Source organism: Leopardus geoffroyi, chromosome B1 (assembly GCF_018350155.1).
Source record: "Leopardus geoffroyi isolate Oge1 chromosome B1, O.geoffroyi_Oge1_pat1.0, whole genome shotgun sequence".
NCBI classification, from domain to species: domain Eukaryota; kingdom Metazoa; phylum Chordata; class Mammalia; order Carnivora; family Felidae; genus Leopardus; species Leopardus geoffroyi.
Genome location: NC_059327.1, coordinates 19,842,759 through 19,860,147, shown reverse-complemented (window position 1 = coordinate 19,860,147; position 17,389 = coordinate 19,842,759).

The window sequence follows — 17,389 nt, the reverse complement described above, 5'->3', positions numbered from 1 at the left end:
TGGGAAAGGTGACCAGAATATCTGCCTTCCCTGGACAGGCTGCCCTTTCTGCCCTTTGTCGCAGCAGCCAGGACATTCACTACTCTTAAAGAAGCTCGGGGTAGCTAAAATCAGGTATAGGAAAAAAGGGTTTTATCTTTTTGCCACCTGATAGATTGCAGAACTGACCTTAATTCTTCATTCTTCCTTATATCTATAGCCTTGGCCGTGTAATTTCATGAAGCCTTCCCAGTTTGACTTTAGGCTTAACCATGTGTATTTGTTAAGATTATCCGGGAAAACAGATGGGTTTAATATAAGGAACTGGCTTATGTGATTAAGGAGGCTGCTGAGTTCCAAGATCTGCCCTTGGCAAGCTGGAGACCCAGGCAAGCGAGCTGATGGAGTGTGTGTAGTTTCAGTCCAAGTCCAAAGACCTGAGAACCAGGAGAGCTGATAGTGTAGTTCCAGTCGGAATACCAGCAGAGTTGAGACCCAGGATGAGTTCGTGTTTCACTTTGAGTTTGGAAGGTAGGAAAAAAAAAATTCCTATCCCAACTCAAAGGCAGTCAAGTTGGGGGTGAGTTCACCTTCCTTACTCAGGGGTGTGTCAGCCTTTTTCTTCAATTCAGATTTTCAACTGTTTGGATGAGGCCCACCCAAGTTAGGGAACGTCATGTGCTTTATTCATTCTACCAATTTAAATGTGACTCTCCTCCAGAATATCCTCGCAAACACATCCAGAATAATTTCTTTTTATATTTTTAAATTCAAGTTAATGTACAGTGTAGTATTGATTTCAGGAGTGGAACCTAGTGATTCATCACTTACATATGACACCCAGTGCTCATCATGACAGTGCCCTCCTTATTGCCCATCACCTATTTAGCTCATTCTCCCACCTGCCTTCCCTCTTGGATTCCTCAGTTCTCTGTATTTAAGAATCTCTTAGGGTTTTCCTCCCTCTCTGTTTTTATTTTTCCTTCCCTTCCCCTATGTTCCTCTGTTGGGTTTCTTATATTTCACATATGAATGAAATCATGAAATCATATATTTGTCTTTCTCTGAGTGACTCATTTCACTTTGCTTATTAATACACTCTAGTTCCATCTACATTGTTGCAAATGGCAAGATTTCATTCTTTTTGATTGCCGAGTAATACTCCATTGTATATACATACCACATCTTCTTTATCCATTCATCCATCAATGGACATTTGGGCTCTTTCCATAATTTGGCTATTGTTGATAACACTGCTATGAACATTGGAGTTCAGAAAAATTTTTGGCTAAATACCTGGGCATTCTGTGGCCCAGTTAAGTTGACAAAATTAACTATCATACCATATGATTTGCTTTGACTAGTGGAATGTTAGGAAATGTGATAAAAGCAGAGCCTGGAAAGATCCTTGGACTCTTGGAATAATTTGCTTTTAGAGCCTCTGATGGCACTATGAGAACATCCCCAAGGTCGCATGCTGGCTGAGAGACCTATGGAACAGAGCTAAGTCATTCCAGTTGTCTCAGCTGAGGTCACCCTAAATTATCTGGTGGTGAGTCAACCACCAGGCCAGCCAGGTTAAGGAGAACTGCTTAGCTAATCATCCAGATACATTAACAAGGAAAGCTCATTGTCAAAATACACTGAGGGTCTGTGATTGTTTGTTACACAGCATTACTTTGGCAAGAAATAACTGATACTTGATAAAAGCCTGTGTGAGTGAAAACCAAACACATGCACATGTATTTTTCAAAACTCTCCCAGTCACTCCCTGTTCACAGATTCATGTCGAATATTCTGCAGGTGGGAGACAAGGAGAGCCTGGAGTACATCCACAAGAGTGGGGCACAGGGAGGATAATTTCTTTTGGAGAGAGAAATTAAACTATTTCACTCACATAATTTAAAGTGTAAGACCATAGAAGCAAACTTCCCTTGGTAGGTAGACCCTCCTGCCACTTTGGCCAAGGCCAGGGTTTTGATGTTGGTGGTTACAGATGGCAGGTGGTTTCATCAGTGGTGATGATGTCTGAGATACTGAAGCTGACCTCTGAAAGGTGGCTTAGGAGTGTTTGAGTATAATAAGTATGAATGTGCTAATTGTATGAAAGTCTAACGCATAGGTTGGTGGAATAAAAGGCTACCACTTCCCCTTCCCCTAGATGCAAATTGAGGATAAGTGCCCTTGGCCAAGGGGTAAAGTGAGTCTTCACTCAGATGGCAGCTTGAGAGGGTCCTTATTTCTTAAAAAAAATGTTTTTAAAATTTATTTTTGAGAGAGAGAGAGCAAGAGTGTAGGAGGGGCAGAGAGAGAGAGAGGGAGACACAGAATCTGAAGCAGGATTCAGGCTCTGAGCTGTCAGCAGAGCCTGATCCAGGTCTTGAATCTAGAAACCTGCCTGAGCCAAAGTCGGACATTTAACTGGCTGAGCCACCCAGCCACCCTGAGAGGGTTCTTATTTCCTAGAAATAGGAGGCAGCCAAACCCTATTGTGCATGATAAGGTAACTCTGAATCCAGAGAAAAATAAGCCATGCAAGCTAGGAGGTGGAAGAAGGATTTGATTCCTCATTAAGGGGTTATTTGGTATGGCCCCTGAGAGTGCATGTTTTCTTTGGAAGATATGATTAGGTACTTGTTGCACCAAGTGGGACAGATAAATAAATAGGTGGGCACATATCTGAAGAAGATGGGAACCCTGACTGCAGATTCTCTGTCTCCTGGACAGCCTGGCAACAAAGGCCCTTGGCCTAGTTCATCCTTCAGTGTTGGATATAATTGTGGCATCACTTAACATCCTGAGATTGTACCAACTCATCCTCAGCCCTGATCAGAGCAAACCCGAGGTACAAATCTTGAAACACGGGGAATGCAATCTTAAAACATGAATGGAAAGAGAAATGGAGTATTTGTGGATCACCCCGATGGCTCACACACTTGGTTAACACTGTATTCCAGCACACTACCTGATCTGGCCTCACACTTGCCTCAGTCTAGGATCTTAGTTTGCCACACCTGGCACAACAAGGCTATGGTTGTGTTGGGAGTGGCGGCTCTTTTACTCTGCTACCTTGCTTTTTCTTCTAAACTGAAAATCCTGTGATACTTACTTGCTTTTGGTGTTCTGCACAATGGGGTAGGGAGGATATTATTTGTCATCCTTTAAAAAGTGAAAAGCTAAGATACAGAGATAACGTCGCTCTAATACCCCATGGCTATCCAGTCCTAGATCAGTCTGAAAACGCAGATCCTACACTGCCATCTTGACTAAACCATGGTGCCAAGAAGTTAATGTTTCTTTTTAATTAGAATAGAAAAACTGTTCAGACTCCCAGTGGCTAATGACCTGACAACCAAGTTTTTTTTTTTTTTTTTGTTCTAAATCAGGTGAGATAGCTCTAGTAAATACTGAATTATTTTTTTGAAACAAAAATTCATGATACAAAAGTATGACCGCATATGCTTTGAATCAGACTGAGAAATCTGTGCCTTTGATTTTGAGTCTAGGGGTAATTTGGGGGGAAAACTCCAAAACCCCAAACTTGCACAGGCTTATTACAGAACCCCTATCTCACTAGAGACCTTAGAACCCCTCCAGGCACAACATTCCATCAACAGCACGTTGCCAGTAACAGTAAAGGCAAAAGAAGTGTGCTCTCAAATATTCGGCAATGCTTCATGTGTGTGCAATTCCCTCCTTCAGCCTGGGTGGTTGTCTGTGTTGTCCGGTGAGCATGCTTCTTGACATTAAAGATAACACTAGGGGTGGTTTGGGCCCTGCAACCTGGCCTCTTCTTAACTCCTGTAGCTCAGTTTATGCTGCTGGAGAGTCCCCCACAGTCCTAGCATCTGGTTTCCTTCTGGGAGACATCTGCCCTGCACAAAGAACAGGAGGCTGGGGAAAGAATAGATAACAATAGGATCTGCAGGGTGCTAATTCTTAGGGGAAAATCAACATGACCTTGACCAGATAGTTCTGTTCATGAGAGGCTTAAGTAGAGACCCTGTTGCTTTGTATAAGAAGTTTGGATGAACTGTGGTGATGTTGGAGAAAAACCTTCTGAACACTGGAAATCCAGATCATAAACAAAAGAAGCCTTTTGTATGCTTTGTTGGTCCCCTACCAAGTGCACTCGATAAATAACTACATGCTGTTCTGCTCTCTGAAAAATGAAATGACTGGACTTTTTAATACCATTTCTGGGATTTCGTACAAAAATGGATGTACACTTTCTACTATGTTCAAAATACCGTTTTTCTCTAATTGTTTGCAATATTTCTTTGCATTGTTAGCTTCTTTCAGAAAAGCATTGGCAGATTGTTTTCCCTGAAGGGAATAGAGGAGACTAAAATGCCATGGTTTAATCTTTTAAAAGGTGAGGAGGAAAAAGAAATTCAAAAATAACCAAATTCATTGGTGGCTTTCTGTAGTTCATACATGTTAAGTGAATATATAAATAATGTCCCAAAGTATGTGGCCTTAAGTTTACAAAATTTAGGTCACAAATAAAACAAAATAAAGATTCTCAGAAATACTTGATTTGAAATTTCTGGTCTTAATCCAAACAGAGTTTCCAAATTATTAGAGAAACAAAAAATAAGGCTGCTAAATCTGGTAAAGTAAAAACATTCAGGGGAAGTTGTAACATGACTTATGAGGAATATATGAGGATTTTGGGTGTCAGGAGCACTTAACATTTATTTATTGAATGCCTTAGATTGGATCCTATTATAGATTGAATGTGTTTCTCCAAAATTCAGATGTTGAAGCCCTACCCCTCAATGTGATGGTATTTGGAGGTAGACTTGGGGAGGTCATCAGGTCTACATTTGATTATGAGGGTGGTGCTCCCATCATGGCATTAGTGCCCTTCTATGAAGGGGAAAAGACATGAATGCTTTCCTGTTCACATGAACACATAGGGAGTTAGCAGCTGTCTTCAAGCCAGAAAGCAGCCTTTCAGCAGGAATTAAATTTGCCCACACCTTGATTTTTAGATTTCCCAGACTCCAGAACTGTGAGGAATGAATATTCTTGAAGCCCCACAGTCGAGATTTTGCCATAGCCCTTGGGGCTACAGCAAATTCTGGAGATAATTTCCACTGATTTCATTTTAGCCCTTCTTCTGAACCTGGGACTTCACTGTCAAAGTCCTAAACATTCCAGAAATAGTCACCTATTCCCTGGGCCCTTACTGGACCTTTGTCCTTTCTAATAGAGATTGCAATTTTTGTTTGTTTGCATCACTCTTGATGTCTTGATTTTAAAAGATGATACTTAGAAGAATATAGTGAAAGGGGAAACTTTTTGATAGTAACTTTTCTCTGATGCCTCAAACACTTCAAGATAATTACATGGAGTATCTCTTGATCTACTTGGTTACAAATGTGGGACTCAACACTGAGTTGTGCTATTAGCCACATTTTTTTCTGAGTTTGTATGAAAGCTATTCACCTTCACAAGCAATGTTAGCTTTGTCGGGTTGGGCTCAAACAAAGATGCCTGTGATAATTCTTGTGGGTTGTTTCTGTCAGTTAAGTAGCCAGGGTCCTCTCTTCCTCTTTTTGTTCTCGTTCACAGGCTTCTTCATTTCCAGCTTCCTTTTTGTCAGCTTCCCAGGTGACTTCTTTTCAGTTGGGTCTTAAGAGGTGGCTGCTCATGGATCTTTTTTGCTTCATCAGGGGATCATGGCAGCCTCTCAGGGCCTTGTGAATCAAGACCTTAGTTCTTGTTTGCTGTAATGCCCTTCACCTGTCTTTGCCAGGTGATCTTGCTTCCCTGTGTACCCCTGGTCTTCAAATCATGCCCTCGGCTTTTGGTTCCTGTGTTTAAAGCCAGGCAGTGTGTGCTGGTAGAACATGCATTGGTGTGGGAAGCAGGACACCCTGTTTCTAGTCTCAGCTTGTAACATACCAGGCTGTACTGCTTTAGAAAGGTGCCTTAAGCTCTTTGGGTTAGGGGTGATTTTTAGCAGTTATGATAAAGGGATTTTAGATCAGTCAACGAAAGCTCTTGGTTCTGAGTATGAACATGAAGTGGGAACTCATAGAGCCTCAAAGCTTACCTCCTCCAGGGAACTTTTCAGACCCCCATCCCCCAAGGAAGGAAGTATTACAGTCCTCTGTTTTCTGGTCTGGCTGCTGGTGTCAGTGGTTGTGGCGGTGGTTGCCAAACGAATTGTCCATATGTAATGCAGATATCCACTGGGATTTCCCTGTTACTGTGATCTAGATAAGAGAGGCTTAACAAATAGGCCACTTCCTATAGATGGTTAGTTTATGGTGTGTATCACTTTCTTATATGTGCTAATCGTGTTCCACATGGCATTGACCCAGATAGAAAATTCTACCTTTTCCTTGATTTCCACATAAAACTATACTTTTCCAAAGCAAGATGCAGGGAGGTTTAAAGGAGACATAAGGAGTGATTATATTGCAAAAAGGCAAACAACTTGTAGGTGAATATTAGACGCTGCTATTCTTAAATGCCCCTCCCCTTACAACCACCACCACTTTGTCCTTTCCAGGCTATATGTCCATAAACCTAGTCTACAACTTGAAAAAGGAGCTATTTTTTTTCTATAAATGGAGTACATAAAAGGGATTTTGACATTTTAAAATATTTCCTAAGAAACATTTATTTTAGGAAACTCATTTCTTGATTCACTCTAGATTTCTTTATTTTGGTCTCTACAGAAGGAATTGTGATAACAATTCAGTATTGTCACCTTCTTTCCCACCCCTCAAATATACAAATGAAGGAATTCCCCAAATAACTAAAGCCAGAGGTTTTTGCATGTGAATGATATAATTTCATAGTTGGCCAGTACCACTGAGTATGGTTTTTGTAGAGAGGGAAAGTAGCTGGTAAATGAAGAAAAGCCAAACCACATAAAACAAATCTTACAGCTTATATGAATGTTCCCAAGCTCTGCAAGATGGGCTTTGAGTTTTCCAATAAATGCTATTGAAACCTATAAACAGAAGTAAGGAACACCAGAAAGAGCCTCCAAAACCTGGAAAACAGGCCACTTTCTGCCAGTCAACATTTCTGAGGTAGGATCTCAGCACCTGGAATATTGCTTGCAAATGTGTGGCTTAGGTAATTCTTGGAACAGCCTAGACCAGTTAGTGAGTAGGACATAAACTAGGATATACACACAAAAACCTGACTCTTTTTATGTGTTTGCTTGTTTATTTAACAAACCTTTTACAGTTCTGGTCACCAATTCTGATGTGTGGGGCTTTTTCCCTTAACCATCTAAGCAATGCTCAGACACCAGCTGGGTGTTCTACAATTTACCTAAATGCTGACCCTGAGATAGCCTCAGATCCCACAGGTTAAGGGCTCAGTTCCACAACACTGCCCCCACTTGAGATGTAAACCTTAAGTACAGGTTGTCACCTTTTCGCACTGTGAATGGTTATAAATAAGATTCCCATCACTGTCTCCCTGAGTTCAATTAATTTGCTAGAGTGGCTCATGGAACTCAGGAAAACCACTGGACTCATTAGATGATGTGTTTACTGCAAAGGATAGAACTTGGTAACAGCCAGATGGAAAAGATGCATAGGGGGTAAGGTATGGGGCAAGGGTGTGGAGTTTCTGTGCTCTCTGAATCTGTATAGGTTTATCATCCTGGAAGCTTTTGGAACCCTCTCCTTTGGACTTGTATGGAGGCTTCCTTACATAGGCATCCTTGATTCAATCATTGGCCTTTGGCAATTGTTCAAACTCTAGCCCCCACTGCTCCCCAGAGGTTAGAGGGTGAGACTGAAAGTTGTAAAGCTCTAATCTCATAGTTGGCTCTCCGGGCAACCAACCACCATCCTTAGGTGTCATTAACAGGACACAAGGCACCTTTATCACTCTGATAGTTTAGGAAATACCAAAGGTTTTAGGAGTTCTCTGTTCCTGAAAAGGGGATGAAGACCACAATTACATCCTTAATAAAATCATAGTGTCATACCCTTTATAATACTGTTAGATACCTTAACCCTTAATAACATGCTATAATATTTGTTGATCATTTGTTATATGCCAAGCACTGAGCTAGGTGCTGAAGATAAAAAGTTAACTTTGTAACAATTCCCCCCAAAACCTACTGTAATTTACTCTGAACTTGATCCCTCCTGTTGAAGTATATCTGACGTTTTGGTAAATATTCATCTCCATTAAATTACTGTGTAGATAGTTATGTAGGAAGGTCTTAACACAGGGATTGTGAAGGCCCTGCCTGTAGTCAGTATATAATGTGAAGAATGATTTTTCCCAGGAATCTGTCTACTTTGTTTCAATTGGAATGGGAAATTACTTTTCCAATCTGTTTTTAGGACATCGGTGAGCAGAGACAAGTGTTGGGTGATGCAACCCTACATTTACCTACCCCACCATCATCTTTGGAGCCAAATTCTGGCTCTTTGCTTAGGATTTTATCCTGTACTGTTTTTCTACCATTCATTGATAGACCTTCCAGGTGTGTGAAGAGTTCAAACTTTCTTCTCTTTCTGGTCTTTTTTGTCCATGCCATTTCTTGACCTTCAACTTTGTCCTTCCTGGAGTTTCATTGAACTCCTCATGCTTTAGCTTTGAACTTGTGGGAGGCTTTCCTGATTCCCCCTACCATTCTCTGTCAACCTTCTTTTTGTTTTCTACATAGCATTTTTTGGCCAGTATTTATTTATTATTGGTCTATTCACTGCTTATTTTTGTTTTTACTTTGTTATCCCCATTAGAAAACAAGTCATAAGAGGGTAGAGCTGGGTCTTGTTTATTCACTATTGTATCTCTAAAATTGCATCTGGTAGGTAGTTAATAAATATGACTAAAAAATATTAGGGGTGCCGGGGTGGGTCAGTTGGTTGAGAGTTGGACTTCCACTCAGAACATGATCTCATGGCTCCAGAGTTTGAGCCCTCTATGTGGTTCTCTGCTTCGGATCCTGTGCCCCCTTTCTCTGTCCCTACCCTACTCATTCACTCTCTCTCTCAAAAATAAAGCACCATTAAATATTAAGGGTGCATGGATGGCTCAGTTGGTTAAGCATCTGGCTTTGGTCAGGTCATGATCACATGGTTTGTGAGTTCGAGCCCCAAGTGGTGCTCTGTGCTTAGGGCTCAGAGCCTGGATCCTGCTTCAGATTCTCTGTCTCCCCCCGCCCCCCGCTCCTCCCCTGAATGCACACACTGTCTCTCTGTCTCTCTCAAAAATAAGTAAATAAAACATTAAAAAAATATTAAATATTATGAATTGCAACATATTTAGTTTCATATAGTTTTCGTTACAAAATCAGTGTGTGTGAGAGTGAGTGAGTGAGTTTGGGTTATTTTTTTCACAGCATTATCCATGAGATGAATAATTTGGTGAGTATATTGCTCACGGTCTCCAGAGAAAGAGAACCAATAGGATGGATATTGCTATCGCTCTGTCTCTGTCATTCTGTCTATCTCTGTCACTCTATCTCTGTCTCTATTTCTATCTCTATCATCTATACACACACACACACACACACACACACACACACACACACACACGAAAATTGTGGGTAGGTCAGCAGACTGGAGACCCAGGAAAGAGCTGATGTTGCAGTTCGAGTCCGAAGGCTGTCTGCTGGCAGAATTCCTTCTTGCATGGAGGAAGTTAGGCTTTGTTCCATTCATACCATCAGCGATTGGATGACATCCACTCATGGTAAGGAGGCCTATCAGCTTTACTCAAAGTCTGCTGATTCAAATGTTAATCTCATCCAAAAACACCCTGAGAGAAACGCCTAGGATGATGTTTGATCACATAAACTGGGCACCATGACTCAGCCAAGTTGACACACAAACTTAACCATCACAGTAGATCTGAAACTTTAATGTTGACAGAATGGTCCTAGAATCAGAGCACATAATTGATCAGGTGGGATTAGATGCTTGTCCTGTTTCTGCAGGTTCTGTGACTTTGAACAGTACCAAAACCTCCTGGATTTAGGTCACTTATAAAATAAGGAGATGAGTTTAAATCAGGAGTTGACAAACTAAAGTGTCAGAGCCAAATGTAGGCACTACCTATGTATGTGTCATGGCCCAACCTATGAATGGCTTTTACCGATGAACATTTGCAATCGATTTGATTATAGATGTTGAAATAGTTTTCTCAGCCCAAGGTAGAACTGCTCTTGCCCAGAGTGCCACATCAACAAACAGAAACTTAAATAAGTTTCACATCCCAGTAAATACTCTACCAAAACACAGCATATCCAATCAGCCAATCCCCAAATGCCAAGCCAATTTGGGATCTACCTTTATTTGTTTATTCATCTTTAGCCCAAAGAAGGTTGACTATATGCCCCATCCAATCAGATATTTTCTATTTTTCTCTTTGTTGTTGTTTATTCTTTATCCTGTAAAAGCTTCCTGCCTTCCACACCATTCTGCAGTTTTCTGAATGGAGACTTATTCACTTCATGAAGTGTAAAATAAAGTTTGCTAGTATCACCTGAATTGTTGTCTTTAATCGTTTTTATTTATTTTTTTTCAACGTTTATTTATTTTTGGGACAGAGAGAGACAGAGCATGAACGGGGGAGGGGCAGAGAGAGAGGGAGACACAGAATCGGAAACAGGCTCCAGGCTCTGAGCCATCAGCCCAGAGCCCGACGCGGGGCTCGAACTCACGGACCGCGAGATCGTGACCTGGCTGAAGTCGGACGCTTAACCGACTGCGCCACCCAGGCGCCCTCTTTAATCGTTTTTAACATAGGGAACTCACTTTGAACCTCAGTTAAGGAAAATGTCATCTCCTTCCCAAAGAATTCCATTTACCTCATTTGTAGACCTGTGTTATTAAAAAAAAAAAAAAATATATATATATATATATATATATATATACACACACACACATATATACACACACAAACATACATACATACACTAAATGGTTATGCTATATTTTAAATATTACCAATAAAAAGTTTATGGAAATACATTTTATCTCTTCTTACATTAGTATTTGTATAATATGTTTGATTTTTCCTCTTGGTCCACGGAGTCTTGGCCACAAAACTTTGTAGACATTGTACTGAAAGAACAGCTTCCTAGATTATGAGTTTTGAGGGAGTCTAGTAGGTAGAGTCATGGGGAAAGGAGGACAGGCTGGCCATGGAACTGCAGAAAGTGTTGTCAGTATGTCTGCATGGATCTTGTACCTTTGAGCTTCTGAAAAAAGGCAGGTGGAGGAAGTCACAGTGATGTTCTCAGCCCGCTCCAGTTTGTTTGCAACCTGTCCTGGTGATGCTGTAATTTCTACTGGTGCTCAGTTTTGGATTCAACTGCTATTTGTAGGAATGTCTCTTCCTTTGGACTTGATACTGTTATTTGATTTCTTTGGCTTTGACGCAGCCTTACTTATGACATGACTTGGATGCAGCTGCTCTGTTTGTGTGTGTGTTTCACTCCTCCCTGCCCAAGTTCTAGCTCTTGGATGGCCTGCTGAGCGCTCTTGACCATGCAGTATGGGATGACTCCTCCTTGGATCTATGTCAGCACGTATGTTATCTACCAAATACTTAACACAGAGGAAGCTGAAAGGAAGGCATAGTGAGCCTCTCGTTTGAATATATGCTTTTCTAGGGCAAGCTGTCCTTTTTCCCTACTATGTTTACCATATAAAGAAGAGAAGTAAGTGCCTGTATTGTGCCAGGTACTGTGTTAAGTGCGTTATACAGATCAGCTGAGTTGGTTTCTCTCTTCTGAGATTAATAACTGATTTTCATACCTACGAAGCTGTTTGACATTTTGATACTAAACACCCATGGAGACAATATTTGGAGTCAATGAAAAAAGAATTTTTGCAAATATCTTAGAAGATAAATTAGGTACAGTGAGAGACATCCATTGTACTTCAGTTTCTGTTGTGGGCTTTCACTAACTTGATTCCATTATAGTGTTGAATTAGGAAATAAGCCTGAGGCACAAGTAGCTGTGCAAAAGTTTTGTTGAGTGTTTAGGGATTTGAATGCTTAACAAGAGTTTACAAAATTGTGTGACATTTACCTTTTTTTTTTTTTTTTTTAATTTCATTTACCTTGTCTTGTTTTTCATGTCTTGTTTTATTTGGTTTTATTTTCAACCCTGCACTTCAGACCACCCAGCTCTATTTCCATGACTCAATAAAAGACGTTTGTTTCTCCTACCCTGGGGACGCTGCTCTTGTCCTGTACACCCACCATGCACAGTGAGGCACCTTCGGTGCCCACACCTCCAGACAGCCCCCTTCTAGCCCTGGGTCATGTTAGGAATAAGGAATAAAGCCAACAGCAGAAGAAAGTAGAAAAACTGTAGGCCTGGACCCACCCAAACTGGAAAAAATCCAAGAAAGGTGGGTGGCATTTGGAGGTGATAGAAAAGGAGGAATCTGAAAGAGTCTCCTGGGGTTCTCCAAAGCTCCAAGTATTGGGGCATGGATTGAGCTACACACATTTGAGCTAATTATGTAAACAGAAATGTTTTGCTGCAGGAAAGGCCTGAGGACTAGTGTGGTTTTCTGCTTCCCAAGTAGATTGGGACCATTGCTGTTCTTTTCAATTGTAAACAGTTTCTTTCTCTGAATGCTGATATTCACTTACATTTTTAATTCTTGTGTATATTTAGAAAAGAGGATAAATAAACCCACATACTAAAAATACTATCTGTAATTAAGTTAAATGTAGATTAGAGGAATCCAAAATTCTGAAAGGGATCGCAGTGTTTACTTCACTTATGTTTGAACTCTTTCTATGTGAATTGATCCTAAATTGATTGTTTAAGTGACAGTCACATCCTGAATTTGATCTTACTCTTGGCAAGGCACCTGGTTTCTTGCCTTCAGTTCACATTGATTTGCCCAAATCCTTTTTGTCTTCCCTGTTAAATGTGCTCCCACCCAACTACTTTCTTTTTTTCATTGATGCCATTATTCTTAGTTACCTAGACTCAAAATTTGAGCTATTTTTGATTCCTTTTTACTCTCTTCCACATCCTTGTGTTTCCAAATCTCATTAATTTATCCTTTGTGCTCTGCCTGTTTCCATTTCCATTTCTAGGCAACCACTCTTGCTACCCTGTTTTCAATTGATTGCTAGCTACCCCACCATACCACGTATTTTGGTGTTTCTTTATTTTTCTGACACATATTTTAGAAAATATCCACATAACTTTACTACCCTATAAACAATATATTTTTTATTTTTATTTTTATGAGGTTTTGGAGTGATGGTGGGGTTTAGAGCTGATGGCCAAGGAAGAATTCTTAAAGATGTCTTCGGTGCAAAAAGTTGATTTCATTAAAGCATGGGGACAGGACCCATGGGCAGGAAGAACTGCACTAAGGGTGTTAAGAGTAACTGGTTATGTACTGTGGAATTGGGGGAGGTAAAGTCAAAAGGGAGGTCTTCAAAAGGACTGTGATATGCTAAGGAGTACTCCTAAGATACTTGAGGCCTTGCTATTGCCCAGCTAAAGTTGTTTTCCCTCTAGTAAGGCATTAACATTTTCTGGAAGTTATACTCGGTATTTGCCTCAAGTATTGTCAGTGGGCTATAGGTTATAAGGAAATTTAATTTTACCTGCCATTTCCTTCTTGACTTTGTTCCCCATCTCACTATGGAGGGGTGATGTTGGGGTGATGAGTCCATAGGTTTTTGGAGATTAGGCTATTGATAAAGATTCCCTTTTTCTTTTAATTGACTAATATATTTGTAAACTGATGGAGACTCATGTCCTGCCTGACTGTGATCTCTATCAGCCACTTGTTTTCTTCCTTTTCCTTTGTTCTTGGGCAGCCAGGAGTGCCAGAAGAATGTCACACATATCCCATTTGGGCAGGGTGTATGCTAGCTTGTACTTTGCCCTCAGTTTGCCTTAAGCTCCCTCATCAATTTTACAGATGAATAAACTGAGATGCAGGATATAATGGATTTGTTCAAATTCACACAGATGGTTAAGTACTGGAACTAGGACTAGTACCCAGTGTTGAAATATAAATTGAGACTTGTTAAAAATACCGAGTTTATCTGAACAAAAATAAATTCAAATCAGGTAGCATCTACTCTAGTAAATGTAAAGGAGTTCTGAGGAGTTGTGCAAGATGAAAGAATTTTATAGGCATATGGGATTGGGAACAAGGAACTTCTAGGCAAAAATGGGTTGGTTATTTCAAAGTTAATTTCCTTTAGGGGATTGCAGGGGCCTATCTGGCAGATGTCCCCACTTGTGCTGGTCAAGTGATTCCTTACTGCCTGCTTTAAGATTCCATTTCTGGGAGAGTCAACTAAAAGTCCAGTCTTGGTTTGGTTATATGGGGTTTGGCATTAGTGACTCCATTTTGAGCCTGTTTTCTTGTTTCTTTTTTTTTTTTTTTTTTTTTTTTTTAATTTTTTTTCAACGTTTTTATTTTTATTTTTGGGACAGAGAGAGACAGAGCATGAACGGGGGAGGGGCAGAGAGAGAGGGAGACACAGAATCGGAAACAGGCTCCAGGCTCTGAGCCATCAGCCCAGAGCCTGATGCGGGGCTCGAACTCACGGACCGCGAGATCGTGACCTGGCTGAAGTCGGACGCTTAACCGACTGTGCCACCCAGGCGCCCCCTGTTTTCTTGTTTCTAATACCAGTTCTTGTGAAAGTAAACTGCTAGTTGTCTTGTTGTCAGTTTGTTCTTTTCAGTTGGTGCATACCCTTCATACTCTTCACTGCTTATAGCCGGGAGCTATGAACAAAGATATTTATAACCTAACGGGAAAAGCCAAAGCTCCTTGGCATTAAATATCCTTTCCAATCATTCTAATTTACTTATCTGGGTGTGTCTCACTCTTTTCACTTACCAGAAAACTCTGCTTCAGCCAGATCTGTCTAATTTTTGGTCCTTAATCTTGTGTCCTCTCCACAAGCTCCTGTATGCTTTTGTTTATATGGTTCCCTCTGCTTTAAGTGACTTTGTTCCTCCTGCTCAGTTTCATATTTTTTTCACACAGCCTTCCCTGTCTGCCTTTTTGGATCATCTGCTGCTTTGTAATACCTATGGCAGAGACTACTAAATACTCTTTGCTGCTTCTTGGAAACATGCAAAGGCTACATGTTTTAGCCTCCTCGATGGCTTTGTTGGGAGCATATGACTGTATTCTGGGTAATGATACATGGATGGAATTGATATCTGCCATCTCCAGCATTGACCATAAAAATAACATTCTCCATTCCTTCTTTGGTGACCTGGGAAATTGCCTATGTGAGATGGCAAAGTTATAACTTCCAAAAGTTACAATGGTTCTACATGGCACAGTGAAAACATATAAGCAGCTCTTCAGATCTATGGGTCATCACTTGGATGAGAGCCACTGAGGACACTATAACTTGCATGAAAAAGACATAAACTTTTATTGTTCTAAGTCCATGAGATTGGGGGGGGGGGTGTTTGTTACAGTAGCTACTAAGCATTGTCCTGACTAATTCAGCGTGCCTACTGTCACTGACATAGGGATATCTTGAAATTTCCACTAGATTTTAGAATTGACATTAAGGATGCCACATATTTCTTCACCTTTTTTCCATTCACTATTACTTACCTCCTTCCCTTCCCTCCCTACTTTTTTTCATTTTTCCATTTAATGTTAATTGCGATTCTAACAGACTCTGGTGATTAGAGAGATTTAATCTGGTCTGGACTCTAAAGAAAGTAACTGTTTGGTAAGACTCTTACAGTCTAGTAGTTGCTTATATTTTAACCTTTTGATTTCACCATAAAAGTTAATGAGTTCTCTAGGCATAACAACAGTGCTCAGTGATGAGTCACTAAATGCATATTGAGACTTCATGGGTTCTCAAGACTTCTGTGGTCTTAAATGATACTGTAAGAATGATGAATTGAGGTCAGACTTTACTTTATCCTCAAATAGCCCCAGATGGTCATTGGTTGGGTACTATGGTTTAACTTCTACAGCCTCACTGTCTGCAATGCAGAGATGACAGATCATCCTGTTTTAGAAAGTAGACTTGGAACTGTACTGTATATTATTTGCATAGCAAAGGACCATTCTGGGGCTTCTGACTTTGTGCTCCATGAACTCCTCATTTTCTGGCTATCAGATGGTACATATACTCCTGTTTTCATCAAATGCCAGTTGTATTCTTCCAAGATGCTGTGTGATTCTGTATTAGGCCATTATTTTAGTTTGCATACTTTTGCCCTGGAATGATGTTTCATCATTATGATGTCAGCCTCCATTTTTATGCTCACGATACAGTTATATCTGTCTTTGATTTTTGACATCTTTTCTCTTTCTTGGTCTGGCAGGCATTAAATCATTAACGTCTCAAAATTACATACAGCTGCAACTTTGTAAAAGAGAATATGTAGTGAAGAGCTCCTTAAAATTACAGAGACAATCCAGTTCTCTCTCTTTTTGGCCTTTGCTGACCTCCAATTTCACTTCAAACAGGTATCAAGGGGGTTATTTTTGATTGATAATTGTTTTTCCTGATCTCATATGTATGGAAACCTGTCTTTTATCATGGAAAACTTGCTAGAATGTAGGCATTTCTCTCCATTATTGATGCAGGGAGCTTCTCAGTCATGATTTATATCTTTCGGATTAAATTACTGGCCTTTCTTAAAGGCTGGTTATCTTCACGGCAAAAATAGTCCTGAGTTTGCTACTTCATTTTTGACACTCAAAATACATCACAGCATTGCTTGCTTGCTAATTAGCAGATGCTTCCATAGTCTTGTTTTTCCACGATGGGGACTTTTCTTTGAAGTCAGGCTTCCATCTTACCAAGCATCCTAACTGCTGAAGACAGTGTATCTTTCACTGAGGATGCACTGCTGAAAATCCCACAAGAATATCAGAGTGGATATCAATTTAAGAGTCTGTCTGAAAAAAAAAAAAAGGAAATGGGGAAAAAATCTAACCATCATGAGATGATATATACTAGGTGATACGATGTTGTCCTTGGATTATCCTATTTCTTACTATAACGGTGTAAGCTAAAATCAAATGAGAAAACTGGTTAAGAAGTTAGAAACTAAATAATTTGCTCATAGCTAAAAAGCAGCAGATCAGGAATCACACCCTTATGTGTCTGAATCTGAAACCCTGGTTTTGGTCACTATAAAAGAGTTCTAATGTGAACACTAACACAAATTCTAATACTAACACAAATATTCATTGAAACAATGGAAATAATACAGCAAACTAATAACAAGGAAAATGCAGATGTAACTTATGTGATATCACAGATTTGGGAAGCTATTCCTGATAGTATCTTATTTACCTTGAGTATAAGATCTGTATGAATATGAGCATATTATTATTTATTGTTACACAAAGAATAATGCATAATTTAGCTGGCTTGGGTCTAACCAGTCTTTGAGGCTGTGCCAAACCTGTGTCTG